Source organism: Crotalus tigris, unplaced genomic scaffold (genome assembly GCF_016545835.1).
Source record: "Crotalus tigris isolate CLP2741 ecotype Arizona unplaced genomic scaffold, ASM1654583v1 scf7180000024472.5447098, whole genome shotgun sequence".
NCBI classification, from domain to species: Eukaryota; Metazoa; Chordata; class Lepidosauria; order Squamata; family Viperidae; genus Crotalus; species Crotalus tigris.
Window position 1 is genome coordinate 4,073,811 of NW_024100643.1, and position 18,691 is coordinate 4,092,501.

An 18,691-nucleotide genomic window follows, 5' to 3' on the forward strand; every position below is an offset into this window, starting at 1 on the left:
TTTCGAAAGCCAATAGTGGGAGTAGCACAGCTCATGCAAAAGTTGAAGAAAAAACCATCAAAAAAAGGTGCTGGAACGCCATTCTGAGCGTTCTATGAGGGGGAAAAAAAAGCCCTGCAGATTAGTCTTCAAATATCGAAAAGGAGGACATGAAGGAGGACACTTTTTGAGGGAGGACAGAACTTACAAAAGGAGAACTGTCCTCCCTAAAGGAGGACGGTTGGTCACCTTAATTATAGCTGCATAAAATGTAGTAAAAAAGAACAAGATATTATTGTTGTTGTTGTTGTTATTACAGGAAAAAATGCAACATATATTTAATGGAAATAAAACACAGTTTGAAAATGAGTAAATAGGTCTAAATAAGAAGCCTTCAGCAGAGAGAATAGAATTAAAAATAACAAGAAATTATTTTGGGTGAAACTGAAAAGAGAGAATTCTAAAAAGACATTTGGATTCGAATTACTGTCATACATCAACATATTATTGCCCAAGAGGGGAAAACAGTAAATAAATAACACTCTGATAATTTTGAAGAACAGTAAGGCTGCAGGTATAGGTGGTATAACTGGAGGATGCCAAAATATAGATGTGGCCTACTTGTGGCTACATGACTTCCAAAAATGTTTCTGGAGATTAGTGATATACATGAAATGATACATATGTTTCATAGAAATGATACATAGAACACATATATAGTCATATCCAACTGAAGTCACAATTCAGCCAAAGCAACATCTGGTATATTTTGATTGCTTGGGATGTGTAGATTTGATGGAAATGAGGATGGTTTGCAAAGACAAAGGTATGAACAGGTATAAGAAATGATGCAGAAGAATACAAAGATAGCTTTTTTAACAATAATTTCATTAAATGTTACAATTAAAAAGATAAAAGCTAACACAAACAAAAAAGAATAAAAACAGATAATGCAGAAAAGAAAGAAATAACAACATACTAAAGAAAAAAGATTAAAAAAATAACTTTCCTCTTTTCACAACAAATATAATTTTTTTTAATTTTAATAACTGATCATTTTTTTAATTTTAATAACTGATCATTTTCTGGAAATACAATTACTTCTTCTCATTTCTCATCTCTTATCTTTTTTAAAAAAATAAAGCCTTGTTGTTCAATCCTAATTAGCAAGTAATTTACCAGAGAAACATATCTATTTTAACCTTAATCAAATAAACCAACTTTATATTCCTTATCTTTACTTTTAACAACATTGGTCTTTAAATCTTCAAATAATGTCCTAGAATTTTATTTCTTTCCCTCTTTTCTCTTTTGTAAATCCAGTGAGGAAAGTTCAAATCAATTTCAGTTTTGTCTGAACTTGTTTCTCTTGCATAATATCATTTACACACAGTCTATCTATAATGGCAGACATTATTAAAATTAATTTCTGAATCTATTGTTCACAAATATTTTTCAACAAGATCTAAGTTAAAGTATTTTGTTCCTTTCCATGTTGGTAAGTTGGTTTTAAGTGTTCTTCTCTTTTAATTGTAAATTTTAGTTCCCCCTCATTTTGTCTAGTTTTAGAAATTTTTAAATCCTAAACTCTTTCTTAAAACTTCTTTCTCTGATGAAAACTCATCTACTGTTCTTACAGTCTACTCATGAGGAACAGTTGTCCAGAGAACACATGGGTGATCTCACAATCTCTATTTTTTCTGGGGAGATTTCTCTAGGAAGGATCCACTCTTTGACTGCCAATCTTAATTGTAATACCATTCCCACTCCTTCAGGGATGTCTAGCTTGCCATGTCCTCACCAAAAATATCACAATCAAGAGTACAGAGATGGCTTTGAAAAGGGAATTCAATTACCATTGTATAAATGTCAACTTATTCTGGATAGGCAGCAGAGACTGAGGACAAAACTCATGATTACCCCATTTTGATTCTCTATAGCATAAGAATGGAGAGAAAGAATCTTTGGCAGATCCTCAAGGTTTTATTATTATACCCTAAAATAATAATAAAGTTTCAGTAATTCATACCATGCCTATTTCCTGACATGGTCCACCTCAAAAGATTTACATTTGGTATAACTAAATTTAAGATTTGCTTTTTGTTATCTCATCTCGTCTCAGTTTAATGATTTTGGGACATCAGTTTCTAGTATATTTTTAGTTGAATTCCTTCATCTTCCACCCACACAATATTTCCTACATTATCGCCTAGCACACAATTTCAAAGCATCACCTGTATGCTAAACACCTAGCAAGATATTCTTTTATTTAAGTCTTCAACCTTTTCTCCACAACATTTATCTTGAATAGTTGAGCCTAAAACTTTGATTTTTGTCCCATCAATTCAAAGTACTTCATTGTTCCCAAATGTTTCAGGTTTATCCTCTACTCTCCATACTTTAGACAGATACTTTTCTCATGAGATTGGAAAAAAGATCTTCTCCTGACAATTCTCCCAAGCAGAATTATAATTGTATAAGCAGCACTGTTTTTATATTTATAGTGTGCAGAATTAATCTAGACCAGTGATGGCAAACCTTTTAGAGACTGATTGCCCAAAACCCGCCCCTGCCCACCACCCACCCCACCCACTCTGCCCCACCCCTGCTCTGCCCCCCACCCCACCCGCAGGGCCATCCATTGCCTCCATGGCCCGCTGATCGCCCAGGTGGCCCAGCAGCACCATGGCAGTCAAGCTCTTCGCCCGCAGCCCGCAGAATCATTTGCATACGATGGGGCACGAGGGCAGAGTCTTGTTCCCGCTTCTCAGGTGCCATGTCATTGGCTGAGCTGCTCTGCGTGGCCACGCTCAGCAGCGACACTCCTCCGGATGGGCCGCTGGTGAGGAGGGGGCCGTGGGGGAAGTCAGGGCTGGGGCGACGGCACTCATGCTCACAGAGAGGGCTCTGAGTGACATCTCTGGCACTTGTGCCATAGGTTCGCCACCACTGGTCTAGGTTTTCAGATCATTTGGAATGATCTGATTTACAGATCTGACCAATTTTCACAGCAGTTCTGCAAGATATTTTTCTTGGTCTTCAAATTAATGTCCAACAATCAATAAAGAAATTGAAGTTGAAAAGAAGTTGGATATTTTAACAAAACCATGATCTAAAATATACTTCCAAAACAACCCACAATCCTTATAAGAAAGAAAGATAAACATTATGGAATGGCTTTTATTGATCCTCTGTGAGAACACACGTACAGGATCTAAGAAGATTCCTGACTAGAAGAATTCTGCAAAAAGATGGGGGGAAAATTTATTAGAAGGGCTTCAGCTGGTTCCAAGAAGTACAGATAGTTTTCAACATGATTTGTTTAGTGGCCATTGGAAAGTACAACAGCATTGAAAAAAGTGACTTATGGCATTTTTCACACTTACATCTGTTGCAGTTTCCCCATGATGATATGATCAAAATTCAGATTTTTGGCAACTGGTGCATATTCATGACAGTTGTAGTGTTTCAGGATCATATGATTATCTTTTGCAACCATCTGACAAAGCCAAATTAACTTAACAACTGTGTTAATTGATTTAGTACTTAACAACTGCAGTGATTTACTTAACAATTGTGGCAAGAAAGATCACAAAATGGAGCAAATCTCACTTTAACAAATGTCTCACTTATCAATATAAATTTTGAGCTCAGTTGTGGTCATAAGTCAAGGACTGCGTGTATTTGGAAGCTGTTATATCTGCCAAAGGAGGTATTACAAAGTATTGACTGAAAATTAGTCCAAATAGTTTATAAACAATTGAACATAAATAAGTGTATGTTCACATTTGTAGAAAGATGTTTAATTTTCTACCTTTATAAGCTGTGTCAGTATTTGTTCTCTTAGGAATTCATTAAAACTAACAAGTTAACACATTTTGCATAGAACTATTACTTTCATTTTGGTTGAAGTAAGACTAGACACTTACAGGAAATATTCAAAACATGATTATGCTAAATTTCCTGGACCATATTGACCCAGAACACAAATCCCCACTTTAGGGTGGGATTATTCAGAAATGCCTTCCACAAAACCAGATAAAATTAAAAGGAAAAGGTCAGGAAGTAGTAGTAATGATTGTCTATCCAAGCCAGATATAAAGCCAGGCTTTATTTCAAGCTGTCTTTGTTGTTGCTGTTTGTTTGTTTAGTTTGTTAAACCATTTCAGCAGCTTCAGAGATTCATTCCTTGGCACAACCTTCCTCACTGGCTGAGTTATCTCTACTTACCTTTTCAGCAATCAAGCCTTCTGCTCCTAGCCTCCATTATGGTAAACACAGTATCTTAATTAAAGGACTTGGCTGGCTTGCACAACTCAAACAGATGGAGTCTTAATTTAATTAGTATACTTTAATTACCTATGATAATAAGACCTCCACCTGTGTCCAGGCCTCCCGTCCCCTAATTTTCTTAAAATCAGTTATCAGAAGCAAGTGATCTCATCAGCAATAAACTGCAAAATTGTTGTTAAAATGTTTAAAAGAGGCTTCCTGCAGGCAACAGCCTTTCCTAGCATGGCATCTTCCCAGCTATATTTTCAAGAAATGATGGGAGTTGTAGTCCAACACTATGGATGCAGAGTTCAAAATTTCTTTTTCTTACAGAAGAAAAAAAATGCTTTTGCCCCAAAGAAGGTACATTCTGAATTTCAAAGGAGGAAAGAGAACAAATGAAAGAAGCAAAGCAGGAGTAAATACAATTATCTCTTGAATAGATTGATTTGTGGTAAAGATTTTATTATTATTAATTTCTGACTCTAGCAACAAATTATTGCTTCAGTTTCTCAGACCTTACATTCTATGTTCCACCTTCCAATCCCTCAGTATTTTATATCTCCCAAGGATGCCTGCCTTCCATTGGAGTACTTTAAGAAGACTCTTTCCAAAGATTTTTCCCCCTTGATGTTGAATAAAACCTGAACTTCTGAAATGTTTCTATCTTGAATTTTTTTTAACCCCTCCTCCATATCAGCATTCTCCTCACTATATCAGAAACAGAAGGTATAACCAATCTGAGAAGTGTGCTATGCAATGGGAAACTATTTTATTAAGGTAAAATTACCTCCTTCATTTTTATAGCCTGTATAATTATGTGAAACATTCAAGATATGCTCATCTGTCCTCTGAATGTCTAATACAATTTAGAAAGAGATTAGCAAGTGAAATCTGAGATGGTCCAGTTTTAGCCAAGGTCTGTGAATCAATATAGGTAGTCTCTGTTGAGCATTTGTAGTTACATTGGTGAAAAATAAACTTTGCAACCAATCCTCATATTTACAGCTTTTGCAGGTCTGCAAAGCAAAAGAAAGCCACAGTAAGATTATTAGCACAGCTGTGGTTTCATTTAGCAACTGCTTCACTTAATGATTGAGTTGCCAATCCCAGCTGTATCACTCAGTGAGGATTAGTTGTATTTCATTGTGCTTTGATGCAAACTATTACAGCTATTATATAGCCTTTAGAGGCTGGAGAGAGACAACTGCCAGTCCTACTTTAGCCACAAAGCTTCCCGTTTTTGGCCTCAGGCTAGTTTCTCCTCTCTGCTTAACATACCGATAGTGCTCGATGTATAATCTTTTGCTTAGTGACCATTCACAGTTACGGCAACATTGAAAAAGGTGACTTACAACTAGTCTTCACACTTACAATTAGTACTGCATTCCTGTGGCCACAGGATCAAAATTCAGGCACTTGCTAACTGGCATGTATTTATGACAATTGCAGCATCCTGGGGTCATGTAATCATCATTTGCAACCTTCCCAGCTGGCTTCTGACAAGCAAAATCAATGGGGGAAACTGAATTCACTTAAAGACCACATGATTCACTTAATCAGGGTGATTCACTTAACAACCATGACAAGAGATCATAAAATCAGGCACAACTGACTTAACAACTGCCTTGTAAAAATGGAATTTCTAGTCCCAACTGTGAACATTAGCGGAGGACCAAAGGGGTGCTGCAAAGCTAATATGGGCAGAGAACCATGAATGCTACTTTGAGCTCCGTGAAGTTCACTGACTTTTATTGACTTTCAGTCAGTGGCTTTTGGAGCCTAATCAACTTTCCAGGACAGTAATAGCCATTACGCTAAAAAAGAAGTAAAATGGTTAATCTTAGAGAAAAACTAAATCCACAAAGCATGTAAATTAAATAAAATAAACCAGAACAAAACAAAATGGAAGCTGAGTAATCTTGTTCTTTGTTTGAGTTGGAAGTTGCCTTCAACCAACCCTAATAGGCATCATTATTTCTTTCTGATCTAGGAGTAAACATTTGTCAGCTTGAAGTAATTATGTCATGATTCTCTTCATGACAGTTTCATAAACTTTAAGCAGTGAGATATATCTTAAACTGCTATAAGATTTAAGAGGCTTGTTTTGCCCGTAATAGTCCATATACTTCCAATTGCAAAAGTCTGAAAATTTGGTTTGATTAATTTGAGGGAGGGTGGTTTGGGCACCCAATATAGAGACCTGTGGAGACCATGCAATTTGGGGTTACACCTTAGATACTTTGTCCCAATCATCAGATGGTAGGATGGAAGGCCAGGATTAGCCTGAGATTCCTCTGAGAAAAGGCCTTTTCTAGTTCTTGTTTCTTTCTCGTGCTTCCTGCGGGGTGTTGAGACTATGGGTAGACAGAGAAAGTGGGTGGTAGTGAAAAGGGAGGGGGGGGGCTGGCACTGTCTGAGCTGTCTGGTTTTCTTTTGAACTTTCCATAATTAAGCCAACTTGTCTCCTCTGCTCTAGAGAGACATCTTTTCAAGTCACATAAAAACCACACAGAGCGCAACAGGGTGAAGCTTATTAAGGATCATTTCAACCTGTATTTGGGCAAACGTGCCCTGGAAGCATCAACAAAAGCTATCCAGTGGCAGCTGCAGTAATCTAGGGGATGGGAGGAGGGAAAAGATATATCTGTCAGAGGCAAAGACCACCAAGTTATTCTCCAGAAGTCATTCAGCAACCCAACAGATGGCTAGGCCTCTTTGCTGCCACCAGGGGATTGAGGCTATAACAAAGTAATGAACTGCATACAAATGGTGTTATGTGTGTTTTGTGTGTGTGTTTTGTGTGTGTGATGTATGTGTGTACGTGTATAAGTGAAGCCTTTTCCAATCATTCAGCAATCCTCATTTTGGCAATTTTTTTCTTTCTGGCCAGAGAAATTCTTTTTGAGAGGATCCAACCCATCTGTCACAGATAGTGGCCTCATTCAACAATAGCCATCATGCCAGTCCTGATCAAATGCCACATACAATCCAACACGTGGCATGCTATTTTCTATTAAGCCTGTGTACTCTTCCCTAGGGAAAACTTTCCAGAAAGCCAAAGAGCCACGCCAAAGATCACAGAAAGCTATCCACAAAAAGAATTTTCTTCTCTCTATTTAAGAATATCCAATGAGCCTTCTCCAAATATGTCCCTTCCAATTATTTGGACAGTGCTGGCTGGGGCAGTGGGAGTTTCAATCACCTGCACTAGAAGAGCATTAAGAGTAAGAAAGGCTAATATACCATGACTGGCAGCAATTTTAATGTTGTTTAATAAGTGGCCTTATTAAAAATACCAGGAAGTGAATTTGGAATGTTTTGCAATGTTTCACTAAATTATGATCCTTTTTGTCAACAATGGCCTCCTAGTGTGTTACAAGTATAGAAATATTACTTATGGTATGTCTGGGCACAAGGCAATTTTATTTTCTTTTAACAGAGAAAAGGCAAAAATCCAGTTCCGGCAGCATAACCTATGATTAGGAAGGGAGTGTGTAATTTTTTGAATCCAATATGTCTGAATTGAGGAATAGATACCAGCCAGACTTGGAGGAGAGGGCAGGCAGGTCAAAATACTGTCTGCAACAGCCAAGCGTCGTCTGTTTTCCCATATAATCTTTCACCAACATATACTGGCACAAATATATAAATACATTTCACTATTCACCTTTCCAAATCCTCTTTACTAGAACAAAAGCAGCTCTGTTGCCTTTTGTAAATATGCAGAATCAGAGCTGAACCAAACAGCTTGCAAACATTTGGCAGCTTGGAGTGGAAATAGCAGCAAAACTCCATCAATTGGAGTCCATTGTCTCTTCCTCTTCTTCTCTCTCAGGTATTATAAGATCTTCTGCAAATTTGCTCATAAGAAAACATAACCCATAGCACTGACATCTACTTACAATAGTTAAATTCATTCAGTTCAGAATCTGAGGTCTGTCTTTGCCCCCCCCCCGCCACACACACATACACACATTATTTGGAAAGAGGGTGGTATAAAAGTAATTAATTTCATTAAAAAATGAGTAAAACGACTACAATCACAGAGATATGTAATGTGGGTTAATCCTAAATTTAACTTTAGGAGCATCAATCATCATGTAAACTTAAAACCCATATTCAATTTTAATAAAGCCAACTTGTTTCAAAGTTTTTAAAAAAATGGAATAGAGAATGGCATCAGTATTTTAAGACACTTCTTCCTTATTAGCAGCTTTAGGGGTTCATAATGGCCAAAATTTTCTCTGACCATCTGAAATCATTGGTATCATTTCCCAACAGAAAGCATACCTTTCCTGCCAAAGTACAATATGTTTTAAAAGAGACTTCTAAAACAGATGCTAAAAATGAAAATTCTATGACAAGTTCCTGAATCTTTTGGTCCCTAGCAAATGTTAAGTGTGGCCCTCAGCCATCAAATAATTGCTGATTTCAAAATGTTTTGCTACTTGACTCCAAGGACAAGAAAGCAACCTTTTCCATCCAACATGCAGAAACTAGGGGAAAAAAATACTGCAAAAACAACTCAAAGGGATAATGTGTTTTATTGGATGAGAATCAGATAGCCTGGACTGGCAGATCAGGCTTTTTTTTTTTTTTTAATAAGCAGCATCACCCTCTGCAGTATTGTCCTCTGGAAAAGGGAGGTTGATCTCCTAATGCTAGGGTGATCATAGATTTTGGACAATCTGAATCCACTCTGAAATAACCTACAAGAGATTAATTGCTGAGATCTAGCATCCATGTACAAATGTGTATAAACACACATGGGATATTCTGCAATTAACTAAGTGTTCTTAGCCTGGGTTCATAAATCATGCTAAACCATGAGTTGCTTAACTATAGTTTATTGATTTGGCTCTAATTAGCTGAGTTCACATTAAACACTATGCCAAAAAAAAAGAAGCATGATTTAAAAGCCACTATGAGCAATTGCGTACAAGATCTAAATCTAAAACTGAGATATGCAAAATGCAATCCTTCAAATGTCATTGACATCCAGCCCCTATCAACACTAATCAGGGGCTGACAGGGAGGCTTAATTGGAGCTATAATGCAGAAAATTCTACAGGGCTGCAAATTTTCCAAATTAAAGACTCTTTTCTTTCTTAATTCCATAGGTTCTTCTTATTCCTATTTAAAAGGGGTACACATTTTTATTTTTTTTTGATTGTTCTAATCAAGTCACTACTTAGGTATGGATTCCTCCCATCCTCAGGAATTAACATAATTATTATTGTTTTTATATGCCTTGGTATATCTATAGGGCTTGCACAGTGTTTTAAGAAGAGACTATTAGCAGGGTGGTTGTAGATATAATGCAGAAGAAAAAAGTTACGCACTCACTATTAAGCTGAATTTTCACACACACATATCCACTGCCAAGGCAATTAGCTTAGCACTGAAGCCTTTGTTAGAGATTCCAAACAATTTTCTTTTGAAAATAAAAAGAAACAAAAGAAGACAGCAGCATTTTCTATTTGTAGATTCAGACAAATGAAATAGGGTTGGCTTTTAAAGCATAAGGCAAAAGCTGAGGCATTTTCAAAAAACAGCAGCTCCCTCTGCTTGGTTCGTTGTTTTGCTTGTGAACAGACAAGCTGTTGTCTTTCATAAGGTGAGAACAAACTGCTGAAAGGAAAAAAATAATCTCTGACAATAAAATGAGAATATCTTGGCAGAATCCACCACCAATAATAATTTAAAGCCCGAGGGAGATGGAGTGAAAGATCTCTTTAGTCAATAATGGTTGGTTCACTGTTAGACTGATAGTTGGAAACAATCCACAAAGCTTCTGGGGTTTGAAGTTTGCTGTCCACATTTATTGTTTGCCTCAAGGAGGCAATGGACAACTTTTTCATTTTAATGGCAAAGAAGAAACCAAAGGCCTCTGAGTTAAGAACTCATATGCATAGATATGGTTTTTATAAAGGTATGCATGGGGTGGAGAAAGGGAGTCATTTCTTTTCTGCTTACTCCTCTCCCATCGCACAAGAACTCATTAGTGATAGAAATTGATGGGCGGTAGGTGCAAGACAGAAAAGGAATTTAACACAATCTAACATTCATTTATGGAATTCATTGCCACTCAGGAAGATGATTAGATTGTTTTAAAAAGATATTAGATTCGGCAGAAAAAAATGGTTAAAAGCCAAGTCTGAGTCTTTTTAGAAACCAACATTTTCTAGTCAATTCATTTCACAGAACAAGTTACTTGAGGACAAAGGGAGAAGAATCTTGCTTTTGTGAATCTGATGGAGGACTTTTTCAGAGGTGGGTAGTTGAAGCACTAGCTCCACATAACAACTTATTTTCACTTTTAGCCACAGTTTTTAAATAAACTACAGCTGGTTATTTGATCATGGTGATCCATATACATGATGGTTGATTTCACACACAATGTGAAATCCAGTGAAGCTCATACTGTTTACAGAAATACAATATGACTCACTATTAAGATAGAATATTATTGCATTACTATTTATTTCTTAATATTTATTTTTATTGCATATATTATTGGACTGTGAACCACCAAGAGATGATTGCAAATGAGGCAGTATACAGTCTTATAAATAAAACAAAACAAATCACCATATTACTTAGCATAATATGCAAACCACAGAAACAGAATGCTGGATGAAATTAAACATTAGTCCAGTCTAATAAGGATCTCCTTAAGTGTGTGATTATTTCCTATAAAAGAAATATAAGATTTCTTTAAAAATATTTCATTTGGAATAGACAGCTTAAAGAGCATCTCTATTGGCCATAAGAACAAAAATTCATATTGTGGCAACATTTTTATGAAGACAAGTAAAATAAATAATATAACGAGTGAGTAAAAATGAAGAAGTAGCTATCGTTGATATTCAAAGGAATATCTGAGGCAGATCAAAAACTCAAGGTGATAATCACAACTAAATCCATGAAGTGCCTTCCTGTTCATATGTTGCTTCAGTGTTTGGCCCATGAGTGTATATTTTAATAAACTAATCCCCAGTCACACCTTTGCAACTACCTTGATATTTTTTAAATTCCCTTGCAATGTCTAGCCTCTGTTGTAGTATCCTTCTATTTCCTTATTTCTGATTTGCCTGTGCCTATATTTTAAATTTCTTACTTTTAAAATGGTGGTTTGATCTTGTTTGAGACACTGCATGGAGGGAAATAGAATTCTAAAACTTTGGCTAGTCAATTGCTATAGAAATTCAGTTCTGAGCTGTCTAAGACTCTAAGTCATATAGGTTACTGGTGATATAGGCAGGGATTTAAGGTTTAGAAGATCTATAGATCCGTCATCCCATATATTGTAAGCTTTTTATATGCCGAATGACAATTTATATTTCCATGATATGCCTATGTGATTAACTTAGTCAGTGTTAATACTGGTACACTCTGCACAGCTCACTGGGACTGAAATATATTGCAAAACACAACCAAAATAGCCTAGCATATAAAAGTTTAGGCAGTGATATATGTTAGGTTCCAAAGTTCCATGGATACCAGTGTTTTTGCTAGACCTCCAAAAATACTACAGATCACAAATATAATTGCATTCAAATTCTACTTCAAGGCTTTTTCTTTAGCCAACAAAACTGCCATATATTTGTCAAAATAGTTTTTTTAAAAAAAAAACAGGCTTTAAAAAATAACTAGAATTGAAATTCAGATTCCATTTATATTCATATTTGTTTCTGAGCTGCCAAAGATCAAATCTGTGGACACCCACAGGGTTGATATTTTTGACAACACAAACTGCAAATGTAATATAAAGATTTGTTGGATTCTAATTTGGTACCGATTTTATAAAATGAAAACCTGAAATCTGAGTTCAGTATATTCTCTTGGGGAACCATACTTTAGGCAGAATTGGAAAAGATGAAAACTATTTTTACCGAATACTGTAAACTAGTTGGAAGAAAAGTGACTTGAGTTTCCCTAAAGAATCAAATAAATAGAAAGAACATTGCTTATTGCCATCTTTGGACTTACAAGGAACTCAAATGGCAAGTGGCTTGTTTGTTTGGTAGATAGGTAAATAAATAAATAAGGAGCTAATTTATGCTTTACATAAATAAACACTCCCTTTGTTGTGGGATTCAGCTCTCCCAACTGTTCATCTGGCTCACACCACTCCATGGTAGCACTAGCATGACACAAGCCATACATGGAGAACTGCAATTTGGCTTTTGAAGGCAGACAGGAGGGGCATTGGGAGGTTTATGAACAGTTTGCTGCAGCCCTGATCGTATCATTGCCAGATGGCTTCAGCTGTATCAATTACTGCTTATTTTTAAAAAGGTACTGAAACCCACACTCTCAAGTTGATAAATGAAGCTTGAGGATAAGGAGTGCTATCACCAAATAGTCATCCCTCTTCAAGATATCTTTGGTTAACCATTTAAAGGAACTCTGCAATAGCATAATAGTTGCAGTGAGCTACTGGACAATTTGCTTTGGCCATAAAGACATATCCTTCATTATCCACAGATGTACTGCCCTCTTTTGATGAGGCTCCAAGAACAACGATGGGCAAGATGATTAGATAAACATTTATTTCATATATGGATCAAAGGTAATGGCTATAGAACTTTTTTCTGTAGTTTTAGGACTGGGATGAGCTCCAGAGGTTTGGACTGCAGCTCCATTACTCCTCACCAACATAGCTATTCACTGAGTGTAATTAACACTGGGTCAGAAATTACCAAAATATGCTTTTATTATTCACTTATTCTTGGATATATAAGAATCTCCTTTCAAATGTATTCTGATGTTCATGAACTTATTTATGTCTGGTACTATTACTTCAAACATTGCTGCTTTGTTACACAACTTTCCAACACTTGGAAACCTGTCTGCTTATCTATACTTCTCAATCTGAAAAAGTCCAATTGCCTCAAAATGTATTCTCTTAATAGTTAATTCAAACATGAAAAGCCAAAGAGCCTATGAACTACCAGAGAGCTGAGGTGACTATATAACATAAAACACAGTATTTGCACAGCTCTTAGATCACCTTATAACTAAGTGCATCAATTGCACACACCATATATGAAAACTTTCCCCAAGTAACTTCTCTTTTTAGAGACATCTCAAAGTAAAACAATTTATCAAATTAATTAATCAGTATTAATAGAAAAAAAAGAATTTTCTGAGTGACACAGGCACAGAGGAAACTAGGTTGCAGATCTATTAGAGCAGGGCTTTTCAACCTTTTCAGATTGTATCACTTTTAGGACATGACAGTATTCGAGTACCACCAGTGCTTAGCAAGGTGTCAAAAACGTGATGACTAAAAAAAGAGGGGGATTTTGAATTTTACTGATTAGATTCATTTGTTGTTATAGAAATGGTTAGTTTATATTATGAAAAAGTAAAAAGTTGAAGTTCAATGTTAATGTTTCCTTCTACTGCAACAGGTCTGTTCTTTTTCCCTTCTCCCCCTCATTTTTCCCCCTTTTCCTCCCCACTGTTTTCCTACTATTTGCTTTTTTATTTTATTCTATAAACTAATAAAATATTATAAACTGTAAGGGGAAAAGTACCAGTTTTAATTTCTTTTGTGGCTCTTCCTTTGCTGAATCATGTTCTCTTTGCACTGACAAAGGGATGAATTTATCCATGTTTATTAATATGCACCACTACCAGCTAGCTCAGGGATCTTCAAACTTGGCACTTTTAAGGCTTGTGGACTTCAACTCCCAGAATTCCTCAGCCAGGGCACCCTCCCTCCCAATCTCTTAAAGACACAGGAATCAAGTGCAAAGCAAGAAAGGCTCACAAAATAAAGAAACACATAAACTCCGGGTTTTTTTTTTTCCATTAAGCTGGCTCAGGCATGTCATGTGTCACAATGTTGCAACCCAAGACTAAAAGGCTCTGGCAATTGCAAAAATTAAGCCTGTTTATTTTCAAAGAACACTTTCTAAAAGCCATAGTCAGACTCAAAATGAGGGGGTAAAACTAATTACATTTGTTTAAAGGGATTAAACCTACGGGAGTCAACACTTTGGACTCATTCCTAGCCTAAAATACAGACTAAAATATTCCAATAACCAAAGCACACAAAGGAGCCTCTGAATTACAAAACACTGTAAAAATCCTTATGGTAACCCAATCAAGCTGCCAGCTGATCCAGAACTAAATAAACCCACCTCTTTTCCGACATGCTAGCTTTTCATTTCATCAGCGCTGATTGCATTCTCCTGGCTGAAGAAAATGAACAAAGGGAGCTTTTTTTTCCAGCAACAGCTGCTGCTTCTTCTGTCCCTGTTCCTTCCGACTAACCTCTCCTTCTTTTTCTGTTTTTTTTCCTTTTCCCACCCAAACCACCTCCTTTTATAGCTTCTCCTCCCCCCTTTCTTCAGTTCACCTCCAGTTCTGCATTGCTTCTGGAAGTGCCAATCACCTGGAGCCCTGCCAGCTCCTAAGGCTTCTGCGGAACCCTGCAGCTCATTCCCCCCTCCATACACTTGGCTAGCAGTCGCATACCACCTGCCACGTGGCAAAGTACCACAGGTGGTACGCGTACCACTGGTTGAAAAGCCCTGTATTAGAGTACAGACAATATTCAAAGAACTCAACTTACTTGCTTTGTTGAACATGTCCTCCTTTCTCTCTTAAATACTGATCCTAAGCAGCTCCCTGAAATATAGAGTTGCCCAGACAGATGTTCCCAGTTCTAGTTTTCCAACTTTGGATGCATTTTTCTCCAAAAGCTCAAAGTAATGCCACTTCTGGAAATATATCTCAAGGATGAGATATTTTGTGATTAGAGATAATGATGAGTTTGCAAGAATTAACTTGTTTCTGAATAATATATTAAAATGTTAATTCTTTGAGAACTAGGCAGACTCTCTATATACACACACACACATATACCTACACACAGAGAGACATATACACTCACTCTCTCTCTCACACACACACACACATGCATGTATGCCTGTATATTACTCCTCCAGGGATATGGAAGTTCTAATTTTGACCGCATATCTTTTCATCCTGGTTCGTCTGTATTCATCCTGGTTTGTCTGTAATCATACCCTCTTCTGCAAGTCCCATTACTCCATCTATTTTAGTTTAAAGGGCAGAATAAAAAGATCAGAATGATTTCTGTTTGTTCAGCATGAATATTTCACAATGGTTCTTTGATCTCTGGAGAATATAGGAAATATTAGCTTCCTATTATCTCATGGAGAGAGGGAGAGATTAGGCTGAACTGGTCCTTAAACCTCCCATTCATGATACTACAGTATCTAACATGCTAGATCAGCAGATAGGTGGGGCTGCTCTTTCCCGATTGATTGAAGAGGGACGAAAACCAACATGGGATGGAAGGCATCAAGTTTGAGGAGGTTGCACTCTACAGATGTAACATCCTAAGATCACTTTACCAGGAGTTAGCGTTACCTATAACTACATGTTTCTAAGTTCAAAATCATCAAATGCCATCTTCCAGATGACCTTACCAACTGAAATACAAGAGGGCCTTACCTTTCTCTGTAGACAACACTCTAGTTTTTTTACCCCAAAGACTTTGATCCCAGAGATTTTTATTTGTCAAGGATCTAATAAAAGGCTTTAATGCTGCACAAGTGTAATGCCAGTTTGCACTGATTGAGACATCTTACTGTTTTGGTATATTTATTTTGCTTTTGGTTATTTGTATATTCTTGAGTTGCTTTTTGATATTATCCATATCATTTAGGGAAGTTTGATTATGGATTGAATAGAAACGGAGTATAAATAAATATATAGAATGTGATCTAAGTCATATCTTCATATCATTTCCCAATAGCATATCTATGTATTTTAATACTTAAGACCTAAAACATCTGCCATAATAGTAATATAGTATACAACTTCTCAAAATTTGTCCTTTCACTCTATGAAAATACATCTTCATCTGATACTAGAATTGAGCCACAGAGCCACAATAAATTCTTAGTATCCCATGATCTGTTCATAGCTAAAATGAGTAACATTCGATCCTTAAAAAATACAACTTTAAAAATGGTTATAAACATGATTAAGCTTCTTGGAAAAGTTCCAATTATGTTATTTTTACTGAAGTCTGGGTGATACTGATTTGGTGCACTTTGGTCAATATTAAAGCTACTGTCAACCTTGAGTGAGTGATTTTATATTTCTTTCCTAATAACAGTTGTAGTATAAACAACAAATCTAAGAACACCAGGGCATTTTATATATCAAATATAAGCACAATCATATATAAATATAAATTATGCTCTTGTTCCGATGGTATGATGGCATAACTCTGGACAATTCTTAGCCTCCAACATCCTGTTCATTATTTTCTATGTTTTTTTCCCCATGTTTTGAGAGTTGTTAACAGGTGCCTTAAATCTGGAACATCTTTTAGAAAAACCAGTCCAGTTTTTGCCATTTTGTTTGGGGTTTTATAGAACAGGTGTACTAGTCTCTGCAATGCTTAAAATATTATTTGCACTCCTTAAAAATGTTGAATATCTCTTAATATTTAAGTTTATTCTTCAACAGCTAGAGTTCTGACAGTTCTGGGGGGGGGGGAAGCATTCGAAGAGAACAATGCATATCAGGTTCCCGTAATTTTACAATAAGCAAAAAACAAGCAAGACTTTCCCTGTGGTAAAGGTCCAAGCAAAATGGAACATCTCAAAAGCCTAAACACACTCTGAAATAGTGTATCTTCATCAGTAGTAATCTTTTTATGTGCCACTTGAGTAGTAAGCAATTTCAACTCTTATTTTTCTGTATGTTCCCTCAGAAACATATAGCTGGAATAAGCCATTTAGATCACAGAATCTCATTCTCTATCCAGCATTAATAACAGATGATGACCACTCTCTGCTTGAAAATGAGTACCATCTCCTAATTGGCTCTATTGTCAGATTGCTCTGATTGGACCTTCCTCCCTCTCCTGAGATTGTGCTTTTGTCTTCATTGTGTGTTATAATCTTAGCATCCAAAGTACAGCATTCATAAGAAACATTCTATTTCATAAGGAATATTCTACCAGATTATTGTTTTATTGTGATTGACTTGGGATTATTAATTAGGACACAGCTTTGTTGCTTATTTTGTTTACTAAAAATGTAACTCTAAATGATGCCTCCTCCAATTCAGTGTTTGTTGCTACATGAATTTTCTCCTGGTATTTGCACAATGCACCCCATCAAGTCTTATTTCTGGTTAGAACACAGAAACATCTCATGCTGTGAATTAACAGAAAAGATGGAGTTCAGAACAGAGCAAAGAATCAGCATGAGAGAGCTAAAATAGCATCAGACTTAAGCTTTCATTGCTTTACTTCCTATTTTGTTATTAATTTTATGAATATGACAATTTTCTAAGTATGAGAAATAGTCATAATGGATAGGACAAAAGGCTACTACAGTTAGGCTACAGCAGAACTGAGAAAACCAACACATTATTCTGGCTTGCAATTTGAGCACTTTATGACATAGGGCATTTTTTGGATATGGGAAAATAAGCTTGGAAGCCTATCATTATATTTTTCCCTTTCCCTGATTTTATCCATTTACACTCTTTCTTTATAGACAATAAGCTCCTGCCAGAACAGAAGTAAGTGGCATTAATGAATTGGTGAACATGTTTGGTAGAATTCCTCCCTCCTGTTTTGAATTGTCATCAAATCTTTGCCTAAAATTATCTTAGCTTTTTTAAATTGAGAAATGGACATGTTAGAGAAACAAATATGGATTCAAAAATATGTTTTTAGCTATTTCCTATACTAATTATACTTCTATTATCCCAGGATCCTACACCTCTATTAAATGAACTGCGGTGAGCTCAATCACTCCCTCGATTGTGTCTCTTCCCTTGAAGTCACAGAAATAAGATTTCCCTTCCTTGCTTGGTAGAAGTCTCCTAAGCTACTGAGGATGCGCATTCTCGATCTTCTTTCCTCTGGGAACGAAAAGGCCACACAGGTCCCCAAAGAGGTTGCCTTTCTTGCCCCGGAGCCTATCGCTCCCCCAGGAAGGTGATTGCCAAAACCAGCCTCACTTTCCAGTCAAATGCCTCCCTGAAGAGAAGGCAAGGCTGGTGATGTCAAAGTCCGTTTAACTTCTTGCAAGAATGTCTGCATCTTCCAAGTAGAAGCTGAGGCAAGAGACTCCCTGAGCAGTTATAGCTGCTCTTGCAAATCCAATGGGGATGAAATCTTTGTCAAGTAACAGCAAACCTTTTGGTAAACAACCCAGCTTCTTTTTTTGAAGTAATTACAGCAACTCTTTTATTCATACCTAGAGAAGCAGATGTGATCTTACTTTCTTATTCAAAATGCTGCTTAAGCACGGAAATTGGGTTTACTGGAATTTTGATGAACACAAATAGTGTAAGCCTAATAGCTTCAAGCAAATTTAAAGTTTCCTTTTTTTCTCCAAGGTCAATGATTCCATGTTAATCTGTC